Source organism: Barbus barbus (genome assembly GCF_936440315.1).
Source record: "Barbus barbus genome assembly, chromosome: 9".
Classification (NCBI taxonomy): domain Eukaryota; kingdom Metazoa; phylum Chordata; class Actinopteri; order Cypriniformes; family Cyprinidae; genus Barbus; species Barbus barbus.
In genome coordinates this window covers 18201328-18220405 of record NC_136737.1, presented here as the reverse complement: position 1 = coordinate 18220405, position 19078 = coordinate 18201328, and the positions used below count along the sequence as shown (strand labels likewise).

The window sequence follows — 19078 nt, the reverse complement described above, 5'->3', positions numbered from 1 at the left end:
TAATTGGAAAGACGATGAAGACAGTGCTCACACCATAACCATATATCTGAAGAAGAATAATACGAATAATATTAGTTCCATAATATTAGTAATATCCATAAAGCTGCAAGTTCATGATTTGAAGGTTGAGGTTTGTCGAAGGTTAAACAATTCATAAGCACAGGGAAAAAATATGCATGTGTAAAAAAATACTTTGTAATTTAATTTTCGCGTCTGACATATGCGGGGTAAAAGAATGAATTAATTAATATCTATTATCATATTACGAAAACAGGAAACACTCATGCCGTTATATTTACCTGAGATTGATGGATATGTGTTTGAGTCAAATTTTGCAGCGGTCTCACATTTCTGAACTTTTCCACAGGTTTACACCACGACCTGTTGAGCTGATTGTCAAACACAAAAATTCCCTTCCAATATGTCATGGCACAAGCAAAGTAATCTCCATCGAGTAACAAGATGATGACCCACATTATGGGTGGAATCAGACATGATGTGAAAGCTTTAGGACAGTTTTGTTGAGTATCATCATCTGCTCTTGCACAAAAATGACTGCATTTCTCTCTAAAAGGCCTTAAAAAGAGGAAGAGTAATTCGAAAATAAAGAGTGCAGGTCCGATGAAGATGCACGCTGTTAGTTGTACATTCAGATGATGTGTGCACGGACATGAAAAAAACTTTTGCTTCCATGAACTCCTCAAATCCGATTAACAAAAGACTCAATAGAAAGATTATTAAAAAAAGAATGTTGTTTCAGAAATGCATATATTTTCTTTAAAACCGAAGAAAAACATTCAGTTAGTGGCATCTCTGTCTCATTGATTGTGCAAATGGTCTTTATATGGTGCACAGATCCCCTTCAATGAAGAAAATAATTTTGTTCATTTCATTAAATTCTCACTTCTGAATACACAAACTGCAGCGAACACTTTGTTTAAAAAAGTGAATCTAAATGAAAGTTAATATTTTTAGACTTACTCTTGTGTTCGTCCCTTTTGTCTGTAGTGATGTGTTGTCTGTGTGTGGTTAAATTCTGCTTCTGCATTAACATTTAAAGGATGCTGTGCCATACATTTTAACAGAAAATAAAAATAAGTGGTTTCTTAGTAAGAACTCAGAAAAACCCAACTCAGTGGGAAAAAAATGTGACACTACCTACACTTCTGCTCCAAAAACATATATACATACAATTTGCTGAAGTTTACAGGGGCAGTGAAGACTAGTTGCAGTAAAACACTAAGAATTTTATTCATTTTCACAAAAAAAAAAAAACAACAACAACAACAAAAATTACAATTCTGATATATAAAGTCCCAACTAGGGTTGGATTGGTGCTAAAATTTCAAAACAAAACAAAAAACAAATCTAGCCCATCTGGCTCACGAGTTACCACATTAATATTTTGCTGGGGTTTTGCCCTTATAAAAGGAATTAATTAATAAATAAATAACATTTTAAAAAGATGCTAAGACATATGATTTTTCCTTTATATTCATCAGAAGTAAGTCAGTTATATAGGGTTGGAATGACATGAGTTTGAGTAAATGATGACAGACTTTTCATTTTTGGGTGAACTATCCCTTTAAAAACAATAACATCTGTAAAAGTTAACTCCTAATTTATTATCACTGCTGTTGATTTTTCATCATACTCTTACTGAATTCATCATACTCTGACCCTGGACGACAAAACTAGTCATAAGTAGCACAGGCATATTTGTAGCAATAGCCAACAATACATTGTATGGGTCAAAATTATCGATTTTTATTTTTCTATGCCAAAAATCATTAGGATATTAAGTAAAGATCATGTTTCATAAAGATATTTAGTCAATTTCCTACTGTAAATATGTCAAAACATATTTTTTTGATTAGCAATATGCATTGCTAAGAACTTCATTTGGACAACTTAAAAGGAATTTTTCGCAATATTTTTTTTGCACCCTCAGATTCCAAATTTTCAAATAATTGTATCTCAAACAAATATCCTATGTCCTATCCTATACATCAATGGAAAGCTTATTTATTCAGCTTTCAGATGATGTATAAATCATAAAAATTGTATAAATAAAAAAAGACCCTGTCTGGTTTTGTGGTCCAGGGTCACATTTGGTTTGAATGTTTTACTTTTAATTAATTACTTTTAATTAATTTTAGAAAATTAAGATTTCAGTCATGACAACTCTTGGGATAGACTTTAAAATCATGCATGGAGATCACTACAGTGGACAGATTTTGGAAGCCACTTTGAACCATTTAAGTTGTAGCATCATGTCCCAACCACTAACTGGTGAACCCACAAAGTGTTGTCTAGAATTCCATTTAATTGTTGTTTTTGTATCTTTTTTTTCTTTTGAGATATTGCATAATATATTCAAAAAGGCAGAGGAAAGAGGAGATGCACCATGTACCTCAGGAATAAGTGTTAAATCCTTGTATTCTCAGAAAACCAGACAGGTACAAAAAATATATTTTTCAGCTAAATAGGATGTCAGAAAAAATTGCAGACATGCATACATTTATACAGTATGAGTGCAGCTATATGTGTGCATGATTGCGTTCGAGCATGTGGTGGGGAGGGTGTGTGTGCATGTGTGTGTTTGTGCTCACAGGTACAGGTATGAATAGCCCACCACCTACACCCCCCCTCACACAGCCCCACAAACCCCTGTATTCATACCATTCTCTCATAGTAAATGTTTTAAAAAATGTTTTTTTAAGACCACACATTAAGTTGATTCACTTTTTATACCTCTGATGCATGGTATCCACTACAGTGGACAAATATGTAACGCCCCCCCAAAAATAAAATATATTGACAAAAATGTTATTGGAATGCTTTTTCACTTGTTTAAAAGTAAAAACTAATGTGTAAAAAATATTCCTTTGTGATTTAAAAATTTGTACATGAAAGGCTTAATGTAAATAGACCAGATCTGCTACGCTGCTGTGATCCCCCGTAGCAGATCTAGGCAGGTGGTGCTGGGGAGGTGGTGGGCTACTCGCATAGTGCAGAGACAGAATTCATTTAAATACATCCTGGTTATATAGGTAAACAACTATAAGTATGTGAATCTTATTGGATAAAAAACTCTGAATTGAACAAACCAGTTAGAATGCAAGTAGAGTTGAAAAATAAATTTCTTGTTTCTTGCCAGCAGATAAATTCATAAACAGCAAAACTATCACTGAAAAGCTAGAAGAACAACCACAGAAATCAGTCTATTTTCTTTATTTGTCAATTTATATGTTTCTTACAACATATTCACACATCCCGTATATAGGTATATCAGGTGGTAGCTACATATTTGTTCCTCTCAATGCAATAAAGAAAAGAGTCTTTATACATGTTGTATACAATAATTTTTACAATACTTTTTGTTTGAGCTTATTAAGCACTAATAATAGCTAACATATATTTTTCTTTACAAGATAAAATGGAATAAACTCTGCATCGAGGCATGTTTTTTTTTAAGGTTGAGCTTCTTAACTTCATGCGGCTTTCTCACATGAATGCAATGCTCAAAGATGTCCTTCGAGCCCACGTTTGCATAGAAAAAACAAAATGATGGCAAAAACGTGTAGTGTGTAAACGGCCCCTTAGTGTGTTAAATGGATTGTTCACATGAAAAAAAAATAAATAAATTGTTGTTAAATCACACTCAGGCCATCCAATGTTTTCATCCAAGATCTTCTGAGAGAACCAATTTGAGGATATCGATTAGGTAATAATGTTGTAAATAATGTTCAGTTTCTTGCACAGACTGATCGCTTCACTTCATAAGTTCTCAATATATCTTTATGAGCCACAAGTATTCATTTTAAAATATAAAAAGTGACGAAAACGGAAGCACAGAGGAGAGAGCAAAACAAAACATCGGTCATGAATTAGAAGTACTAAATGAGAATTTGTAAAGAAAAAGCCAAGGGTAGACAAAACTTGCTGTAAACAAAACTTGGTTCTTGAGAGACTAGCATATTGTCACCGGATCTTATGCTACACTTACGTCATCCACTAGAAAGCCACTTTCTAGTGAACGGGTTAATGATTATGGCTTATAAAGCTTTAAATAGTAATATATTTCTTATAAAAATGCATTGATTCACTTCAGGAGGCCTTTATTAACCTCCCAAAGCACTTTTTTTAAACCTAGAATGGCTTGAGTGTAGGTAATTTTCATTTTTGAGTGAACTATCCTTTTAAGACATCCCTTAAAGTGACTCTGGAATAGCAAAAATATGTATTTTATACATGCATTTTATCCATGTGGGTCTTCAGTGCTGGAAGAAGTGGCGTGGTGAGTATCAAGCTCTACTTCATCCTGTCCTGGGTCATTTCCTTCATCGCTTGTCTCTGTTCGTCCGCAGAAGGATAACAGTCGCTGCGGACAACAGTTACACTTTCCACTTATGCAGCTGTCATAAATACCCACAAAGACAATCGCTAATGCACTGAAGATAGAGATCACAACATAACCTGAAAACTGAAAAACAAACAAACAAAAAAAACTTTATAATAAAAGAACAATTCCTATTATCATACTAGAGTAACAAGCTCATATAGTATATTATATTCACCTGAGACTGATGAATAAATTTGCGAGTCAAATCTTGTAGTTCTTTCTCATTTTGCTTCTCTTCAGTAGGTTTACACCAGTTTAGCTCCTTATCAAGAACATACATTCCCTTCCAGTCTGTCATGCTGCAAGCAACATAATCACCATCAAGTAACAAGATGAAGATCCACATCACGGGTGGAATCAGACAGTATGCGAGAACTTTAAAGCAGGTCTGCTGAGTATCAAGATTAGCTGTTTGAGGACAATGAAACCATCCGTGTGTAAGAGGCCTTAAATAATAGAACATAAGAGCAAAAGTAAAAAGTGCAGGTCCAGTGAATATGGATGCTGTTAGCGGTACATTCAGGTCAGATCTACACGGGCATGTGAAGTGTCGATCCATTATGGCCTCTAATCCGATTAAAAAAAGGCTCAATGGTACAGTGCTGAAAACAGCATATGGCTTCAGGAATTCTTGTAGTTTCTTAACAAGGTTTTGTTGCAACGACATCTCTGAGGGAAGTTTGATGATGCTTTTGGCTGCTTCCGTCTCTTATGGTCTGTAGTCTGGTTCACAATATTTTCATATGTAGGACAGACAATAGCTGCAGTGCATAAATAAGGACAAAACTTTTGACCTTCCCTGAATTAAATCATAAAATCATGAATATGCCACATTAAGTGTATGTCTTTGTAGAGAGTAGACCTACCTGTGGCTAGTTTGAAGTCATGAAGTCTTCAATCTATGCAGTTAAAAGAGCTCTAAGGGTACCACACATATACTGAAACCTTTTTTTTATTTTCCCTTTTGGAAAACAGGAAACCGGACATTCCTTTTACAGTGCTCCTCCTTACTTGACACAATGTAAAATTAAGCAACATTGTCCAGAGGGTCCAAAGCAAACAGATGTTCTGGGTCACACAAACCCACATGTGCATGGCTCTGTTTCCCAACAACATCGTCACACATGTCCTAGTGTTGGGGGTAATGCATTTTGAGTAACTCGAGTTATGTAATCATATTATGTTTTGCAAGTAACTAGTAAAATAACATTACTTTTAAATTTTCAAAATATCGAGTTTTTAAAAAAAAAAAGTTTACTTTGATTATTTATTCACTGACTTCACTCTTGTCTCCATGTTGAGAGAAATTGGGAGTAAGTGCAGAGACAAGAGGCACTTCCTTCAGCCAGAGGCTTTTTTTTTTAATATTTTTTTTTTTACTTTTGGTGTGAAAGGGCCCTTAAGAATTGCCAAAATTATAACTTTTGGGTCTTTTTAAAAAAAAAAAACAAGCAAGCCCAGTCCAGGTGACAAAAAGTAACGCAGAAGTAATGTAATGGTCTGTGCACCATGTACTTTCCGTAAAAAGTAACTAACACAATTAGTTAAATCTTTTTATGGAATAACGCAAAATTGTAATGCATTACTTTTAAAAGAAACTTTTCCCAACACTGGTCATAACCAGGCACGATATAAGACGAGGCCTAATGTTTGATTGACCTTATGTTACTTTGCATTGGTATGAAACCAATACATCCATCAATGCCTGCAATACAGTTAACAAAAAAGCTCAGTGGAACAGGCATGATAATACATTTTTTGGACAACAGATCATTTAATAGACGTAAAGAAGGTTGTGAAAATATCTTATTCAATTTGTATAGCAAACAATAATTTTTGATGATGTTTTGGCAGCTTCTGTCTCTTATGTGGAAATGCATACGCATGTGAGCTTGTTGTGGACAGAACTGCTTTGATGAAAATTATGATAAACTCACGCCATTCTTAGTCTTGATTTCTCATGATTTTTCTGGGTTTTTCTGAGTCTCTGAACGATCTCAAATTTTCTGAGTCTAAGAATGTTTTTCCAGCAAACTTTATGGTTTCCAGTCGTGTGTGCGTAAATATATATATATATATATATATTCACAAACAACCTGTAACCTGGAAGGTTTGTAAAACATTTACAACTGATGAGTAGTTTACACTTTAGATTAGGGGATGCAGAAAGCTTTGTAAATGATTTATAATGTTTATTGAGATAATAGTACAATGTTGACATTTCAAATCATCTATAAGTGATTAATAATATATTAACGATTAACTATTAACCATTAAGGATGTGTTTAATTATTTCATGATGCTATTTATAAAGATAACTTATGACAGATTTATAAATCGTTAGCATATTACTTAATCATCTATGAATGTATAGTCATGTTTTGTAAATGATTAGTTCATCATTAGCTAATTACTTGTAAATGACTTTTAAATGAATTAACAAAACATACACAAATTGTTAGCATATCACTTATTAATTGCTTATGAATGTTTTGTAAATGATTAGTTAATCATTAACTAATCACTTATAAATGACTTATAACTGGACGTTATTATAAAATGTTACCTCCTCAACTAAATATAATTTCAAGGTTAATGAAAATAAATTCGCAATGCTTCATTAATTGTTAAAACCAGGTCAAAATAAAAATGACAGTAAGAATAATATTTAAAAATGTATTCAGGCCCTTTTAGTAGGCTAATGAAAGAAAGGACAACAGAATACAACTACAACGTGCTAACTTCAGTCAACTTGTTTTTGTTTTCAGATCTAAATGTATTGCCCGTTCTGTGGCTTCCAATGGCTGACTTTGCCAAGATTTTGCAGTTCATGTGGGCGAGATGTAAGCTTTGTAATAGATAATGCTCCTAGAACTGCGGGTGATGACCAGGTGTCATGTCAGACCGTGCCCAGAGGTAATATTCTCTTACTGAGATCCCTATACTGTTCTGTCCATTAAATTATAAGATCTACATTTAGTTAATCTTTTTCTCTCTGTTTCTGATTTTGTGTGTTTGTGTGTGTGTGTGTGTGTGTGTGTGTGTTTTAGTAACTGATGCATGTGCCATTCCAGCAAAGTCAGCTTCAGCTGTTCATCAGTTCATGAAATACAGAGAACTAAAAGAAACTGAAAGGAAAACATTCTCAAAAAGTAAAAAGAAATCAAACAAAACAGTAAAGGTAAGCTAATCATTATTTAAGTTAATGAAGTTGTCAGACAGAACAATATTAACATTTGTATTCCATCATTTTTGCCTGATGGTCTAGATTTCTGTTGGGATCATGAGCAAGACCAAGAATGGCTTGAAGCCCATGAGAGGAAAAAACCTACCTCTACATGTTGACCCCCAGTGGTCATCTGAGCAACTTTTGGAAGCCGCTGTGAAAAAACTAAAAGACTTCAATCAAGACATGGAAGATGGAGAATATGTCTTGCTTTATCCAGATCTAGCTCTCAGATAAAAAAATATCCCAGCGACTGACACACCTTTTACCATTGGACAGTACAAAGAGGCCATTGGAAAGGCATATCAAAGGATCACACTGTACATCTGTACCCTTGAGGATTTGTTGTCAAAGAGTAAGTATTAAAATAGTATGTTTTTATATAATTTATGTGCATTTAAACTAAAAACTAAGAACTTTAAGTGCTTTGTGGGGTTCCAACTAGTTACAGAATCAGAATCAGAATCAGAATCAGAAAGAGAATCAGAATCAGAATCAGAATCAGAAAGAGCTTTATTGCCAAGTGTGTTTGCACACACAAGGAATTTGTCTTGGTGTTATAAGCTTCCAGTACAGAAAGTACAAACATAGTGCAGACAACATATAATTAAGGTGATAAAGAACACTAATGAAGAGAATATACAATAATTAAGAATAACAATAGTAATAAAAATAAAAATATACAGAAAAGAGACATGACCATAGACAGAACTGTGAATGTGCATGTGTCCTATGTGCAGATGAAGGTTTGATGGGTTATTTACAGATGTACAGTACCGGGGTGTGTTATGTGTTGTTCAGGTGGGATACGGCCTGGGGGAAAAAACTGTTCTTGTGTCTGGCTGTTCTGGTGCTCAGTGATCTGTAGCGCCGGCCAGAGGGCAACAGTACAAAGAGAGAGTGAGCTGGGTGTGAGGGGTCCAGAGTGACTTTCTTAGCCCTTTTCCTCACTCTGGAGGTGTAAAGTTCTTGGAGGCTGGGCAGAGGGGCACCGATAATTCTCTCAGCAGTCCTAACTGTCCGTTGTAGTCTTCTGATGTCTGTTTTGGTAGCTGAACCAAACCAAACAGTTATAGAAGAACATAGGACAGACTCGATGATTGCAGAGTAGAACTGTTTCAGCAGCTCCTGAGGCAGGTTGAACTTCCTTAGCTGGCGGAGGAAATACAGCCTCTGCTGGGCCTTTTTCGCAATAGAGTCAATGTGATTGTCCCACTTCAGGTCCTGGGAGATGGTGGTGCCCAGGAATCTGAATGACTCTACTGAAGTCACAGTGCTGTTCATGATGGTGAGTGGGGGGAGAGCAGGGGGGTTTCTCCTGAAGTCCACTATCATCTCCACAGTTTTGAGCGTGTTCAGCTCCAGGTTGTTAAGACTGCACCAGACAGCCAGCTGCTCAACTTCCTGTCTGTAAGCAGACTCGTCACCATCCTTGATGAGGCCGATGACTGTAGTGTCGTCCGCAAACTTCAGGAGCTTGACAGAGGGGTCCTTTGATGTGCAGTCATTCGTGTAGAGGGAGAAGAGCAGTGGGGAGAGAACGCAACCCTGAGGGGCGCCAGTGCTGATGGTGAGAGTCCTGGATGTGAGTTTGCCCAGCCTCACTAGCTGCTGCCTGTCTGTCAGGAAGCTGGTGATCCACTGACAGATGGAGGAGGGCACAGAGAGCTGTCTCAGTTTGTCTGAGAGAAGGTCAGGTATGATGGTATTGAAGGCCGAGCTGAAGTCCACAAATAAGATCCTTGCATAATTCCCAGGTTTGTCGAGGTGTTGCAGGATGTAATGCAGTCCCATATTGACAGCGTCATCCACAGACCTGTTTGCTCTATAGGCAAACTGAAGAGGATCCAGCAAGGGTCTAGTGATGTCCTTCAGGTAGGCCAGGACCAGTCTCTCAAGTGACTTCATGACCACAGACGTGAGTGCGACAGGTCTGTAGTCATTAAGTCCAGTGATTTTGGGCTTTTTGGGGACGGGAATGATGGTGGAGCGTTTGAAGCAGCGGGGAACTTCACACAGCTCCAGAGATCTGTTGAAGATTTGTGTAAAGATGGGGGCCAGTTGGTCAGCACAGACTTTTAGACAGGCAGGTGAAATACCGTCTGGTCCTGAAGCTTTCCTAGATTTCTGTTTTCTGAAGACCCGGTTCACATCCTCTACACAGACTTTAAACGCAGGTAGAATGGTGGGGGAGGGAGTAAGGGGGGTTGCAGGGGGGGAAGGTGAATGTGTGAAGTGCAGATCAGAGCGGGTGCTGGGTGTCAATCTGGCCTTTTCAAATCGGCAGTAAAACACATTGAGATCGTCAGCCAGTTGTTGATTCTCCACAGACTGTGGGGGTGGTGTCTTGTACATGGTGATGTTCCTCAGACCAGTCCATACCGACGCCGGATCGTTGGCTGAAAGTTCTTTTTTCAACTTCTCAGAGTAGTTCTTTTTAGCCACTCTGATCTCCTTTGTTAGTCTGTTCCTGGCCTGGTTATACAAGATTTTATCCCCACTTCTGTAAGCGTCCTCTTTGGCCTGACGAAGCTGTTTGAGTTTCCCAGTAAACCACGGTTTATCATTATTGAATGATAAGAATGTCCTGGTGGGGATGCATATATCCTCACAGAAACTGATATATGATGTTACAGTCTCTGTGAGTTCATCCAGATCGGTGGCAGCGGCTTCAAAAACAGTCCAATCAGTGAGGTCAAAACAAGCTTTTAAATCTTGCTCTGCTTCATTTGTCCATCTCTTAACGGTTCTTAATACAGGCTTCGAAGATTTGAGTTTTTGCCTATAGGTCGGTATGAGATGAACCAAACAGTGATCAGAGAGCCCCAGAGCTGCCCGTGGGACAGAGTGATATGCATCTTTAATTATTGTGTAACAATGATCCAATATATTTATGTCTCTGGTGGGACATGTAACGTGCTGTCTGTATTTTGGCAGTTCGCGGGAGAGATTTGCTTTATTAAAATCTCCAAGAATGATTAAAAAAGAGTCCGGGTACCTTTGCTCTGTTTCAGATATTTGTTCAGCCAGCTGTTGCATCGCGGCGCTCACGCACGCGTCCGGAGGCACGTACACATTCACGAGAATGAAGGATGAAAACTCTCGGGGTGAATAGAACGGCTTACAGTTTATGAAGAAGGCCTCCAAATTAGGAGAACACATCTTCTTCAGAGTTGTTACATCTGAACACCAACCTTCATTTATGTAGAAACATAGTCCACCACCTCTCGTTTTCCCCGTTAGCTCCGTGATGCGGTCTGATCTGAACAGCTGATATCCAGGCAAATGAAGCATGTTATCCGGGATGTTTTCACTCAGCCAGGTTTCAGTGAAGCACAATGCAGCAGAGTTTGTAAAGTCCTTATTTGTGTGGGTGAGGAGAAGTAGTTCATCCATTTTGTTAGGAAGGGATCGGAGATTCGCTAGATGAATGCTTGGGAGCGCAGTTCGGAAGCCGCGTTCGCGGAGTTTAACCAGCGCGCCGGCGCGCTTCCCTCTTTTCCGTCTGAGCGCGCGTTTGACTAGGACCGCTGCCCCTCCGACCAAAACATCCAACAAAGCGTCTGAATAATCAAAAACCGGAAAAAAATTGTCCGGTGTGTGTTGCCTTATGTCCAGTAGTTCGTCTCTGGTAAAACTGACAGTAGGAAAATGACTAAACACAGAACAAACAAACAAAAACAACAAAAGTACGGGAGCGTTCCACACCACAGCAGCCATACTCGGCGCCATCTTGATGCAATACCTACATATTTAACAATACTGTTAACATTTAACAATTTAACATTACAGCCTACATATTTAACAATACTGGACATATAATTGGAAATAGAGATTGATCACAAAGTCTTTTGTGAGGTCAAGAAGATGACTCGGTTTCAGAAGATGATGATGAAGTTGGTGTTAGGGCACAACCCAATCTGTCACCTCTTTCTGACACAGTGGTAGGTACATCTCAGGAATTTAGGTGTTCAGCATGTCTGTGCTTACAGTACAACTATAATGCAATAAAATCTCCTAGAAATAGAAAAGCATATACAGTGTTAAGGCTATGAATGAGTTTAGGGTTTTATGTTTACACTTGGCAGCTTTGGTCAAGTCCCGAAAGCAGTACACCAGAGCATAGACATCGGTAAGTTAAATTTCTGCCGACACATTTTCTTGTTGCTGTGCAAGCTGAAAGTCAGTATGTTTTAATGCATTCATTTTTAAAATTGCTATATAAGAAGTATTTTATGTTATCTAGAATACAATTTCTACTAAATTGTATGTTTTCGGTTAGCCACAATATTTGCACCATCAACATCCCAGTCATCTAGTGGGCAGGTATGTCATATTCTGTAACATAATAAACCAGAATTTGCTTATTTTCTATGTATTTCTGTGAAGTTCTTATTGTGCTGTGTGGTGTTGTTGGTGCTACAGGCCAAGAGTGCAACAAGACCCAAACAGATGACCACCTCAGTGGGTGAGCTTAAGTCAAGTGACTTCTACAGGTCAGTCATAAGAAATGATTTTACATAATTTTTCACTGGATTTGAAATAAACCTATTGGACTAAAGTGCTGGACTACAGCCAAAACAACAAAACATATTTTTCTGAATACTTTATTGATTAATTGTGTTATTGTTATTCTTGTACCTCTCTTCCACAGTACATATACCCATATCTGTGCACCTATCACCATCGACAGCAGTTCCTCTGATCTTGAGGAAGCAGAGAAACTACCAGAGAAAGACAGGTACTATCACAGTACTATCAGCACCTTGTTCTTTACCAGAAAAATGTGACTTTGTGGGAGGACTCTCAAAATCTGTTACTAAAGTTGTGATGTCCAAATTATGGACATCACATGGACATCACCAAATTATTGCTATTATTTTTGAGCAGTGTTGTATATCTTACTCATTATAAAGCGCCCATAAAATAAAATAATAAAAAAACTAAAATATCATGGTTTAAATAATTCATAAAAATAAGAAGCTGCAGTGTTAATAGTTTCTTGCTGTTTGTGGACTGTTTTTATTTTTATTTTACAGCGATGGACATGATGGGCTGACAGCTGCAGACATAGTGTCAAATCTGGCACATAATCTTAACAAAACATCCTGTAGCAGATTTAACATTAACCGGGCAAATGTCTGGGATGGTGCCTTAAGAGATTTCAGGAGATCCTCATTTGATCCCACCTACAGCTTGATGGTGAAATTCACAGATGATGCTGGGCTGATGGAAGAGGCTTTGGACAGCGGGGGTCCTACTCGAGAATTTCTGACTCTGTTGATGGACACCATCAAAACAAGGAGAGTATTTGAAGGCAAAGACAATGCCAAATACCTCTCATTTGATAGTAAAGGTAATACTTTTTGTGAGGTTTTTACAATGTTGTAAATCAGGGTGTTCTAACATTGCAATATTGGCATTTTTAGCTGCAGAAGACAATGAATATTTCCACATTGGAAGAATGATTGCAGTGTCCATTGTCCATGGTGGTCCAGGGCCTTGTTGTCTTTCCCCAAACTTCTTCCTTTACCTAATTGGTAAAGTAAAGATAATTGAGGCTCCAATTGAGGACATACCTGATGATGAGGTCAAGAAGGCCCTTCTTGAGGTAATTTGTTAGGCTGGGATTACAAAACATTTTTAGAAATTACTCTCATCAACTGAAAAAAACTATAACTTAATTGCTGTATAAACAGTAGGTTTGACAATAATGTAATGATGGTACGCTCTCATATGAGCAGTGAGTATAAATTAAAAACAGTAGTTATAAACCCCTAGTCTTTGAATGAAATATTTTAAATAAATATTATTTATTATTATTATTTATAATATTACATTTTTAACCTGGTATCATTATTAATATCCAGTATCGTAGGGGTTAAAATTTGTGATTGTGTCTCATTTAATCTCTCAAAATCTATTCAATATCAGAGTCAGATGTTTTGGTGGCCATTACGAACCAAGGTCAATTAAATATATTCATTTACATTTATGCATTTAGCAGACTTACATTGCATTCAAGTTACAGTTTTACATTTTATCAGCTCTTGCTTTCCCTGGGAATCGAACCCATGACCTTGGCGTTGCTAGCGCCATGCTCTACTATTTGAGCTACAGGAAAACCTTTGTGTTTGAAATCAAATATTCTTATCAGATCCTTTGATAATGATGTGCTACACCCAAAAAAGCCTTTATTCCATGTGCACAGGTACTGGAAGGTAGACCATAAATTATGAATGCAACATATATCTAAATATGTACAATATAGAAATTAATCACAGTATTTCATTCTTTTGAATCTGACATTACTGTTCAGTTTTGTTCTTTTTGTATCGATGCTATCTGTATAATCACATTTCCTTTACATTTGTGTCTTAAACCATTTTTGAAAGAAGTTACAAATAGCCCAAGCCTTACTAATTTGTATAAATGTAATGTGGCCTGTTAACTGGTCCTATAATTATTATAATAATAATAATAATGATAATGAAAACACTTAATTGCTTTTTCATTTTCCCCTAGATAAAGAATGCTACATCACTAAGTGACCTCCAGGAACTCACAGAAAAATACTCCAGCATGCTTCAGACAGCAGGCTGCTATCGATTCATGAGGACTCTGGAGGATAAGAACAAAGTTGTAGATGATTACATTCAGTGGTATTTCATCTACCGAAACCATGTTTCCATCCAGAGGTATAATATTCTACTTACTCTGTGGACATGTAACAACTTTTAATACAATGTTAAATAGTTATTTTATATTTTAACATGAGCACTTCAATGCTTTGTATTATACTAATAAAGGCTAAATATTGTGGCTGAAGTAGTGTCACCTTATTTCTTTTTAAAATGGAAAATCTGATATATATATATATATATATATATATATATATATATCAGATTTATATTTCAGAAGTTGTTCACATAACCTCATGGTAGTAACTTTTTGACATTGCACTTTTTGTAGGTTCAAAGAAGGATTGGCAACGCTTGATTTTGTCAATGCCTTGGAACAGCATCCTTCACTCTTCTTCTCATTCATGTGCTACACTGAGACCAAGCTGACAGCTGATGCTGTGGAGAACATCTTCCAGGTGCAGTTCAGTCAGCCTGGTAGCACCAACCGTCAGGAGGAGGCTAGAGTACTGAGCTACTGGCGAGATTATCTGCTCTACCTGGAAGGTATCTATGGTTAAAATTATAAGAAATGTGCAGAATTGTCACTGCTGCAAATAATGAGATAAAAAAAAACAAAAAAAAAACACGTCTAACATTTTCATTTTGCTCCCTCAGAAAAAGAGGCAAGTCCTTCTTTGGAAGATGTCCTTATGTTTGGAACTGGGCTGAAGGAAGTTCCCCCTGCAGCAATACAGCCACAGCCACAGCTAGTTTTTCAGAAGAGCACTCAATTTCCCATGGCAAATGTATGTACAAATACAATCAAAATTCCAATCTTACCCAGTTATGAAGAGTTTCAAGCAGCCATGGATTATGGCATCCAAAACTCCCCTGGGTTTGGACTTCCTTGAAGCGAAATACCTTTGGCTGATATACTGGAGTTTAGTTCAGAGTAAACAGTATTATTGAAATGAAAATGTGCCACTTTGTTCTTTCGTATTTTGAAATGCAGGCATGTTTGTATTACGTACGTTTCAACTACACTTATGTTATAGTTAAAAATTTCAAGTTACTCAGTTAACAAGGACACTCAGGTTAATAGACTACTGATATACTGGTGAGTTTTGGGGAATAATATAGATTTTATTTTCACAAGTGACATTTTCATCATGGACCAAGTTGATTTTGTTATACACGGTTTAAATCATTGATGTTCAGTAAAACACTGATGACATATGCAGTGTGCAAATAAAGTTGTTCTTTGATCTGATGATTTTCAAGTCCGGACATATTTTTAAATGTTATGTAATTCTCAACAGCAGTTATCCAGTTGACTGGTGGAGAAAGCCCACTCTGTCTCTGCAAGTCCGAAAAATGAACTTGGAGATTACTATCACCACAAAGACTGCGCTGTGGTGGCAGAATGTCCTCAAACTCTTGAATGACTTCCTGTGACACTGTGAATCCACAGTCCCTTGCATCAAACCTAAGGCAAATCAGAAATCAAAACACTGAGTCAACTCATTACAAAAATGTATAATAAAACCTACAACTGCTAAGATTATAACCCAAAATTATAACCCAATGCCGAAATTTTTAAATAGTTTTGAAATTGTAGACATAAGGCAAAAGTTGACCCTCAATGTTGACAACATCTAATGTCCAATATGCTCTTTACATTTGCTTCTACTACAAAGACAGTTTGTGAATCCCCCTTTTTGCTTCATGCATTGTTTTGTCTAAGAATATCAGAATTCTTTTTTTAAACAAATCTAGTTCTGATTTAAAATAATACAATAATCGTCAAGTGAGGGTCATTTCACTATACACTTCTGTGTCAGATACAGGCAATCAATCACATTTTCTTTGATCATTAATGATTAAACTTAAGTGAAAATGGTATCTGATATTTACTGAACATGGTCACATATTGCATGGATTAAATACGAACCTGTGAGGCAGGTGATACATGGCTTCTGGTTTACCAGAATGACAAGAAGACTGACGAACAGGTCGGATGGTGTGGTTATTCCAAAGTTCTCTGTACTCATCAAAGTCTTTCTGCACGATGCTCAAGAAGACATACCGTAGAAGGCACTTATGCTCATGGCTGCCATTGAAAAGGTGCCGCTCTCTCAGGTCACTGAAGAGATCAATCCAAAACTGAGTCCTAATGATGGAATGAAAGTATACACAATGTTTTAATTAAGTGCTGAATAAAAGTTATATGTAAATTATTCCTAAAACAAATGTTTCCAACAAAAGGTATTATTTAAACTGCATTCCTATTTTTTTTAAAGAAATTTTAAATATCAATGTAAAGAACTTTATAGCACCAGGAAAAAAGAGATTTGGATTACATTTTAGTCTAGTGTTATTCTCATATAATACATGCTGTTGACCGCTGAAACCATCTGTCATGAGACAACACACAAAAAAACTGAGTAAATAGTACATGTTCTAACATTTTTGTTTTGGAATTAATCTTAAAAGGCATGTACCTTTGCTTTCTGAAAAAGGACCACCAACTTTCGATTCGCTGATTTGCAGTTGAAGTGCCATACATGTGACTGAGGGCTCCTGCAAAGTCATCTGTATGCTGTGCTCTTAACGCACAGTGAATGGCTACCATAGTGCCATTTTCTGTCCCACAGTCTGTGCGAAGCCGTGCTGGAACTCCAAACTCTGATGCACACTGCAGGTAATGGTAAGCAATTATCCCTGGGTCGTTATTAGAGCTGCCACTTCTGAGCCACATCACTTTCCTAGAAAAACCATCAATGCAGCCACTGATGGCAACACCAAATGGTTTGAGCTTATCATACCCATCGACATGCCACACTTGGTTTGGTCCTGCCGTAAAGTATCCTCTTCTGACAAACCTGCGTCTATGGCGAAGTTGAACTCCAGATGGGTCTAGTCTGCGAATTGCATGCATTACATCATCCCTTTTAACCGTCAGGAAATACTTCTGTCGCAATGTCTGCCACAGAGTTCTGTAACCTAAAAACTGTCCTGAGCCTGTCAGTTCATGTGTTATAGCTGCATTCACAGTAGGGATGGGCGATATGGCCTAAAAAATTTATCACGATAATTTCAGGTATTTATTGCGATAACGATACAAATGACGATAATATATATATATATATATATATATATATATATAGATTAAGTTTTAAAGATTAAGTTTATTTCATATAGTATTACTAATGCAATTAACTTGAAACTTTCTGTACACAGCCAACTTATGGCCATGCTAACTATGATCAACAGCTCATCTCCATTAATTGCTCTTATCAATCATAATAATGCGTTATGGACGCTTCATATTAAATCATATGCATAGGCTACTGGCACACGTTTACCACGTTGCTGATGACTGAAAGCCTGTGTATGGCTATACTGCTGTGATCTGTTTCAGGCTTTCCATATCATAACATTTTAGAAATTAATTCATTGTAATATCTCAGAAATGGCATATTTAAGTCAATGCAAAGACGCGAATAGACATCCTGCCGCGCAATTCGCGCGAATGACGCAGCGCGAATTGAGCGTTTAGAGCGAAATTCTATACGCTCTCTGTGGCAGTTATACATGTGCGCCTGGCAGAAGCCCCGCCCATGACGCGAATACGCGTCTGTTGTGCAGTGAATTTCACGCGCGAATGAAGCGAGTAAACCCAAAATGTTCACGCGTCCAACTACGCGCGAATAGCGTGATTTATTCGCGCAAGTCGCGTCCGGTGTGAACGCACTGTCAGCCTCACGTCCGCCTTCCGCCATGCTTGTTTTCACTCCGCACGTGAACAGTGAATCGGGCGCGCACAAAACTACGTCATCAACTAGACTTATCGTTATTATCGTGAGGAGACAAATTTTTATCGTGAGGAGAATTTTCAACGGTATATCGCAAACGATAAGATATCGCCCATCCCTAATTCACAGTGCCAATGGGAGTATAGTCTGTCCTCCTTGTTAAGCCTGCATTCCTTAGTCTTCTCTTTAAGGTGCTCAGACTCAGGAAAATGTTATGCTTTGTTCCAAGAAAATCAAGGATCACTTCATATGTGTGGCCCTCTGAGAAATATTTATGGATTAGGCCTGCCTCTGTGATTTCATCTAATACGGTTCCTGAGCCTGAAGGGAAAAGAGAACAATGTTATTAGGAGTGCAGGAATCCACAAATATAATCTTAAACATAAAAATGTATCCGCATTAACAAAGAAATAAACAAGTTAACTGTTTGATACAGTTTGAAAAGTGTATGTATTTAATCTCAATTTGTGCACAAATCCAGTTAGTAAAAGAACAAGAACAACTGGCATTGGACAGGCATTTAAGCATACCACTTTTAACAGTTAGGTCATATTGGGAGATCTATGTTGAAAAAAAAACATGTGCAATGTATTTGTGTTTTGTTCTGTATGGCATACACTATAACCTGGTTCAAATTGTTAATAAATTAGTATACATGTGATTATGTGTGATAAAGTCTGTTTGTCAAAATCAGAAACAGAGAGAAAAAGATTAACTAAACGTAGATCTTATAATTTAATGGACAGAACAGTATAGGGATCTCAGTAAGAGAATATTACCTCTGGGCACGGTCTGACATGACACCTGGTCATCACCCGCAGTTCTAGGAGCATTATCTATTACAAAGCTTACATCTCGCCCACATGAACTGCAAAATCTTGGCAAAGTCAGCCATTGGAAGCCACAGAACGGGCAATACATTTAGATCTGAAAAACAAAAACAAGTTGACTGAAGTTAGCACGTTGTAGTTGTATTCTGTTGTCCTTTCTTTCATTAGCCTACTAAAAG

General features: G+C 37.2%; 1 long non-coding RNA gene across 1 annotated transcript; it reads right to left on the bottom strand.

The window, feature by feature from the left end:
* Positions 1-3218: 3218 nt before the first annotated feature.
* On the bottom strand, positions 3219-5378 carry LOC306874747. The gene is made up of 3 exons (XR_013784656.1): positions 5272-5378; positions 4581-5166; positions 3219-4486 (listed from the first exon to the last, which is right to left on the bottom strand). It is a non-coding gene; the product is annotated as an uncharacterized lncRNA (long non-coding RNA).
* Positions 5379-19078: the final 13700 nt, after the last annotated feature.